This window comes from Biomphalaria glabrata, chromosome 5, assembly GCF_947242115.1.
Source record: "Biomphalaria glabrata chromosome 5, xgBioGlab47.1, whole genome shotgun sequence".
In the NCBI taxonomy this organism is placed as follows: Eukaryota; Metazoa; Mollusca; class Gastropoda; family Planorbidae; genus Biomphalaria; species Biomphalaria glabrata.
This window is the reverse complement of record NC_074715.1, coordinates 41,206,920-41,215,029: the sequence shown is the minus strand read 5'-3', so window position 1 is coordinate 41,215,029 and position 8,110 is coordinate 41,206,920.

The window sequence follows — 8,110 nt, the reverse complement described above, 5'->3', positions numbered from 1 at the left end:
TGCCATACGGGTGTCCCAACACTCTTGTCATGCATGTTAATCAATGGCTTAAATTCTGCCAAGAAATAGGTTTTCCTGGTTGTTTGAGGCAACCCATTCCATTCTCTAATGGCACTAGGGAAGAAGGAGCACTTTTATGAATTTTTTCTAGCGTATGGAATAAGAAATTTGCCTCTATCTTAGTGTCTGAGTATTTTATTAGGTTGTGTTTTTCTATTTGTAAATTATGGCTTAGTGTTTTATGTACTACTAGACATATGTTACCCGCGACCCGCGGGTCTTTATTTGCGCATTACTGTCGATATAGTCACTGAGAGTGTTTTGTAAACAATTAAACGAAATAATAATGTAATAAGTAAAGTCAATGTAAAAATAGTGTGAATGAAGCTATCAAATCAGAATAGCTAATAGGCTTCAATCCATTTGTTCAAATTAAAACATTTGCTTGTAGGCCTACATATATTTGATTAAAATTTGAGATGAATAGACTTAATTTTGTATGTTCGTGTGTTACAGTATAAAGTAGATCTTGAGGTAGACATAGATCTAAATCTACACTAATCTAGTTGCCTTTTATAGAGTTCATTCTGTGTTGCGTGACCTTTGTTCATGAATGAATATAGGCCTATCTCAACACGGCTACGCAGCTTTATTTAGCGAACAGCGAAAGAATGTATTAAAAATGCTTTAGAAAAACAAATTTGAATGTTAATTTGATTAAATTATGAAATGAGTGGACAATAATTAGTATGTTTATGTGTTAAAGCATACAACTATCTTTGCGAAAAGAAGTTTTATTATCTTAGAGTTCAATAAGAGTTTTAGACCTAGGCCTAGGAATAGACTCAGTAGAGAGATGTGTTAATCACTGTTAATGTGTAACCATTTGGTAATGTCTAATGAAAGGATGTTCGCCAGACTTTACCCGCGGCCTTCGGGTCTAAGTTTGTGTTTACTAATCTAGTGGATTGGATTTAGATGTATGTTAAACGTAGCTAATGATCCTTTCACGTTATTTCTGTTTCGCTACGAAAATAAAATTAGTTTTGAGAAAATGGGTTTACCCGAAGTCGATACATTCTTATCTATTAAAAACGAAAAGAGCGATAGCTTTGTTAAATGAATGGGATTATAAATATAGATCTAGGCCTATCTCAACTCGGCTTCGCAGCTTTCGTAAACGAATGTAGCTTTAGAAAACCAAATTTGAATGTTTATTTGATCAAAATATGAAATGAATGGACTTTAATTGATATGTTTATGTGTTAAAGTATAAAACTATCTGTTCGAAGAGAAGTTTTATCATCTTAGAGTTGAATTAGAGTTTTAGATCTAGGGATGGGATTATAAAGTAAACAATTAAACGAATTAATATTTAGTACGCGATTCATTACTGAATTGTCTAATGAAAGAATGTTCGTCAGGAAATCTGTAATCACAGATATAAGGAACTAATTAATGTAAAAAATGCTTTTGAAACACAAAATTGAAGGTTAATTTTATTATATAATGAAATCAATGGATCTTCTTTTGTCTTTTCATGTGTCAAAGTAAAAAACTATCTGCGCAAAGTGTATTTCTTAAAATTAGATCTAGGTCTAAATCCTTTCTATCTTTTCTCATGTCAACATTGTAGACATGGCCTAGATCCATAAAATACTATAGCTGTAATAGAGTCGGACAACTTTATTTTTTTTTGAGGGTCTTACATTTGTTTTAGGGCTACAATACATACATACATACCCCTCACATTCTACTTTATAATATAGAAGACTAGACATATGTTACCCGCGACCCGCGGGTCTTTATTTGCGCATTACTGTCGATATAGTCACTGAGAGTGTTTTGTAAACAATTAAACGAAATAATAATGTAATAAGTAAAGCGAATGTGTCAATGTAAAAATAGTGTGAATACTGTGAATGAAGCTATTAAATCAAAATAGCTAATAGGCTTAATTAAATCCTTTTTTTTTCAAATTAAAACTTAGCTAATGATCCTTTCACGTTATTTCTCTTTCGCTACGAAAATAAAATTAGGTTTGCGAAAATGGGTTTACCCGAAGTCGATACATTCTTATCTATTAAAAACGAAAAGAGCGATAGCTTTGTTAAATGAATGGGATTATAAAGTGAACAATTAAACGAAATTATATTTAGTACGCGATTCATGAATGAATATAGATCTAGGCCTATCTCAACTCGGTTTCGCACCTTTTAGTAGGCGAATGTAGCTTTAGAAAACCAAATTTGAATGTTTATTTGATCAAAATATGAAATGAATGGACTTTAATTAATATGTTTATGTGTTAAAGTATAAAACTATCTGTGCGAAGAGAAGTTTTATCATCTTAGAGTTGAATTAGAGTTTTAGATCTAGGGATGGGATTATAAAGTAAACAATTAAACGAATTAATATTTAGTACGCGATTCATTACGGTATTGTCTAATGAAAGAATGTTCGTCAGGAAATCTGTAATCACAGATATAAGGAACTAATTAATGTAAAAAATGCTTTTGAAACACAAAATTGAAGGTTAATTTTATTATATAATGAAATCAATGGATCTTCTTTTGTCTTTTCATGTGTCAAAGTAAAAAACTATCTGCGCAAAGTGTATTTCTTAAAATTAGATCTAGGTCTAAATCCTTTCTATCTTTTCTCATGTCAACATTGTAGACATGGCCTAGATCCATAAAATACTATAGCTGTAATAGAGTCGGACAACTTTATTTTTTTTTTGAGGGTCTTACATTTGTTTTAGGGCTACAATACATTCACTAAGGTCTAAGTTGGTACCCAAGGAACATTCCTGCCTAGTTTTATCAAGATTGGTCAAGCGGTTTTGATGTCTATAAGTAACATACATACATACATACCCCTCACATTCTACTTTATAATATAGATAGCTACTTTACTTTTTATTCTTCTGTCCTGAAGTGTCTCTAAGTTTAGTGATTTTACTAATTGTGTTGCTATAACGAAATTCGATTAATAATAATAATAATAATAATAGGGCTTGTCTTCGAGTCCGAAGATTAGTGAGGAATGCAGTATACATATTTTGCCACATACAGGGCAAGAGTAACCATTGTCCGCAGGTGGTCGATTTTGGTTTTCTTTTCGCCGTCTGCGTTTGTCCTCGGCATCGGATTTTCTTTTGGTCTCAAATGTGTATCCCGCGGCCTTCGTGAGTGACCTCCAGCTGTCTCGTTCTGAAATTTGAATATTCATTTGTTATATATCATGGGCGTAGCCAGGATTTTTTTTCGGGGAGGGTTTTGGGAATCCCCCCCGACCTCTCCCCCCCCCCCCCCCGCGAAAAAAATGTATATATTGTGATGTTGCTTGTTCAGGCTGTCTTGAGGTCAACTATGGATGACTGTTGAATTTCAACCAATTACTCTGCAAGCGTTTGGGTATTATTGTTCGGGTGTATTCCGTGTAGTTGATCAACAATCAGGACAAAACAAACACATCGGTTTTAACTAGTAAAGAGATGTAGTCAACGCTGAAGAACAGTGTAACATGTATTTATTCTAAGAAAAGGCCACAGTAGAAGTCTCTGTCACTAAACACGTCGTTACCCTAGAGGATTATATCGCTAACTGATTTTCCGGTCTCTAACCCAACATATCCCAAACGTCACTAGTCCCGTTCAATATGCGTCTTCTTTGGTGCGTCGCTAAATAACTAAACTATAAATAAGGTGTCTAACAATATATATATATATGTGTGTGTACATAATTAATCTTTATTACATTCTGACCCTTTCGGAATACGTTTATTGTTTATTGTAGACTCCCCGCCCTTGCTAGCAAGGGGGTCCGGGGGAGTTCGCAGCGCTCCCCCAGCGCGTGGCGAAGCCCCGCCGCCGAGCACTATTTCTGGTATTGAAAGCCAACAAAATGCATATTCTGAGGTATCTACAGTGCATTATCTTGCTATTAAAAATTTTATTTCAAAAACCTAATGTGCTATTCTTACTGACTTAGACCCTCTCGCGCCGTTCGGCGCATTTTCCGGCAAGCTGTTTCCGCAACTCTTATTTTGCGTAATTCATTTTGTCAGAAAACATGTCCCGCAAAACCTCATGCGACGCTCTGTCACAACCTTACTAAGGATTCGACTCCCAGTTCGGCATATGATTTCTTTGATTTAGACCCGATCTCTATGACTGACTCCTAAAATCTGTCTTAGCCATCTTTGTTGAGACACATTTAATGATTTTCAATTTCGGCAGAAGACTATTCACACTGGTAGAAATTTGTAACCCTTCTTGACTACGCTCTTTGAATTACATGCCTGTATTTCGCTTTAGATTTTATATCGAAAAGGAACGTTTTTTCGTCAAATCATCTGTTGAGGGGTTTTAAACTAAAAAACTCTGTTTTTTTTTTGTTTTGTTTTTAATTCAAAACTCCATTTAGCTACGATCATAGAATCTGGTGACTGTAGTTTGCTTTAAAATAATATTGAAGAGAGAGGTTTTCAACTCTAAACGCTCTGTAGGGGAATTTTAAACTCAAAACCATCTGGAGGGGTTTTAAACTTGAAAGAAAAAGCCATCTGGAGGAGGGGGATTTAAACTCAAAACCCCTTTGGCTACGCTCATAGATTTTATAGTGTGTAATTTGCTTTTTTTTTATTTTGAAGAGGTACTTTTTAGCTTCAAACCCCAACTGGAAGGGGGAGGGGGGTTAAACTCAAAACCCCTTTGGCTACGCTCATAGAATTTTGAGTGTGTAATTTGCTTTTTTTATATTGAAGATGGGGTTATCGTAAATTTTGGATGGGGTTTTAAAATCAAAATCTTCCTCAACTGTGCTGTTGGAATTTGGGAATTGTTGTTTGCATTTTTTTTGTTTTGTTTTATAGAAGAGGGGGATTTAACTGCAAAAACCTCTGGTAGGGGGTTTAAAATTCAAAACCCACTGTAGGGGGTTTTAAACCCAAAACCCCCTGGTAGAGGGATTTGTATCTCAAAACCCCCTGATAGGGGTTTTTAAAATCTCAAAACCCCCAGGTAGGGGGATTTAAACTCAAAACCCCCTGGTAGAGGGTTTTTAACTCAAAACTGCCTCGGCTGTGCTGTGGTAAGTGATGATTTAGTATTAAAATCTCACCTAAAATAAACAAAATGAAAGCAAAAATCAGTCACTTAATTCATTCACAAATTTCATTTCGGGGGGGGGGGTTTGAACCCCAAGAACCCCCCCCCCCCTGGCTACGCCCATGTTATATATCTCACTTCTCTATTTTGTATTTATTCTAGTTTCTTTATGTTTTCTTGAGTTGAGAGATTAGAGGAGTCATATTCTATTATTGACCTAGCTAAAGTTAAATAGCATTTTAGTTTTATGTTCTTGTTTGATTGTAACTAGAAAAACATTAAAAATACTTTTTAAAAAAGAAAATACCTCCTTTATGCAACTTATTGAGCGATTGTTTTTCCCTTAGAAATTAATGAATGTTAGATTACAAATTTATTTTTACCCCGCTTCTTCCCCCTTCTCCCAGAGAAAGATTCTTGTTTTTCGTTCCATATGCTAGGTTAAATGTGTACAAATACTCCTTCTTCCCTAGAGCATGGAATGGGTTGCCTGAGCCAGCCAGGAAAACCAGTGACTTAGCAGAATTTAGGTCATTGGTTAAAATGCATGACTAAATGCAAGACGCGTAGGACGTAATCGTCTCCTTTTTTTGAAGTAACGTCTGTATTATATAAGATAATACAAGAATAACTATTATTTTGCAATTTTTAGATACATAATCTAAAACGATCAAGGTAATCAATTTATTTAAATATACATAAGATGACTAAATATCTAGGATTTTAGTAGCACTATTTTAATGGAAGCTGACAGGAATTGGTTTTATTTCATGAATTTGCGTGAATATATAGTTCTGTGATTTTTACAAAACAATACACTATTGTTATAGCTTTTATATAACGCTACTTTCATGCTTATAGCATGCTCAGAGCGCTTTTGGTCCAATCTCATCTGTGGACCAGTGGGGGTGAAGGGGTACCTAGGAGTTGGTTTTCCGTGCTGCCTTTATGCGCTCAGTAAACACAACTCTGCCCGAGTCGGGTGTCGAACCTCGAGCCCCACTAGTTCAAGCGCACTAGGCCTCTCGACCACGCTTCCCACGCTATATATATATATATATAGGTCTGTGAGTCGATCAATCCGGCGCTTTCGACATGGAAGTCACGATCAATCGCGGATAAGAGTTAGTTTCCGTTTTCCAGTCTAGACATAATATATATAGGTCTGTGTAGAAAAGTAATGATCTTTAGTTTTCAATATTTAGAACTATTACAATTATGCGGATTTATATATATATATATATATATATATATATATATATATATATATGATATATATATATATATATATATATATCATCAAACCATATTGATTTACCTTTACCTATCCCTTAGTCTGTTGGACCGTTGGGGCACCATGCAAGATACGTCTACGTCGACCGTGTTTCTCCATTGCTCTCTGTCTTTTGTCTTATTTAAAACCTCTTTCAATGACAGGCCCGTCCATTCTTTTATGTTGTCCTCCGATCGCTTTCTCTGTCTGCCTCTTCTTCTTTTTCCTGGTACTATTCCAAGAAAGAAGGTCTTTCGCGAGTCCCGAAGATATTGTAATATGGCCATAGATTTTTAGCTTGCGTTTTATTTTTTTTTACGATAGTTAGCAGGTCATCATGGGGTCCAATCGCTGCAGTAACCTTGTCTCTAATCTCTTGGTTTCTGTATATCGATACTATTTTGATACTACATGTGTATTGATATTATATTGATATTACATGTATATTGATACTATTTTGTTACTACATGTGTATTGATATTATATTGATATTACATGTATATTGATACTATTTTGATACTACATGTGTATTGATATTATATTGATATTACATGTATATTGATACTATTTTGATACTACATGTGTATTGATATTATATTGGTACTACCTGTATATTGATACTATTTTGATACATGTATACTGATACTAATGTGAGACACAACCAAGAAGGTATTTAATGTCTAATTGTTACGAATGCTGGGACATGGAAGTGACTAGCCAGTAGAGCGTCAGCAGCTTTCCCAGAATTCAATGTTCTCCTATTAATGGACTGATTCTATTTTATAAGACGATGAATGAAGTGTATGTGTATGTATACACGATTGTGTACAAGGTGGTCGTGGGGCGGGTTCAAGAATATGATCGCCTCCCCCCCATCGCCATGTAAGTTGAGTTTGACACAAATCGAGCTCATCCAGTATATATGTTGCAGAAAACTGCTGGGTAACTATCAGGGAAAGCAAACAAACGGTTCAGTATTGTTATAAATAATCATTGGCTGGCCCCAAACAAAAAGGAGGAACTCCTCAATACTATGAAGAGAAAGCTGAGCTGGTTTTATTGTAAGACTTTCAAAAGTCACCTTTCAGTGTACAGTGGACTGCGCACGCATAGGTCATCCAAAGAAAAGCTGGACAACGTAAAAGTATGGACCGGTTTCTCTCTTGATAGGCTGCTAAGAACAGCTGCTGACCGGAATGAGTGGGGGAGGGATTGGGTGACACGAAATCTCACAGCACTCCTACGACGCAAGGGAGCAGACATTTGTATCTGGATTATAGCTTCATATGGATAAATACACGTTGGATGCTAAGTACAATTTTGATATATGTAAAGTTTAAAATCTCTAACATTTAGTTCAAGGTCTCAGGGGGCTACTGAGGGCCCATATTTGTCAAAGGCCTGAGAGTCTTGAATCCTTCGCGCTTTATTGCTAGTTAGGAAGTAATATACAGTTTAATTAACTCAAAATTCTGCCATTAAAGAATTGGTTACTTTGAGAAGGAAGGGAAATAGTTTATTTTGTTTTTATTTACCATAATTATTCTTGCGTAATAGAGAATACTGCTAAATATAAGCATGCACATAAATATCCATTTTATATGTTGCCCATTTAAATAATTTAGTGAATTTATCATGTATATCATGGATTTAAGTCATTTGACAAATGTCTACTTAAGAGATACAATGGATTACAAATTTCAATTCACATAAAAAAAAACTCC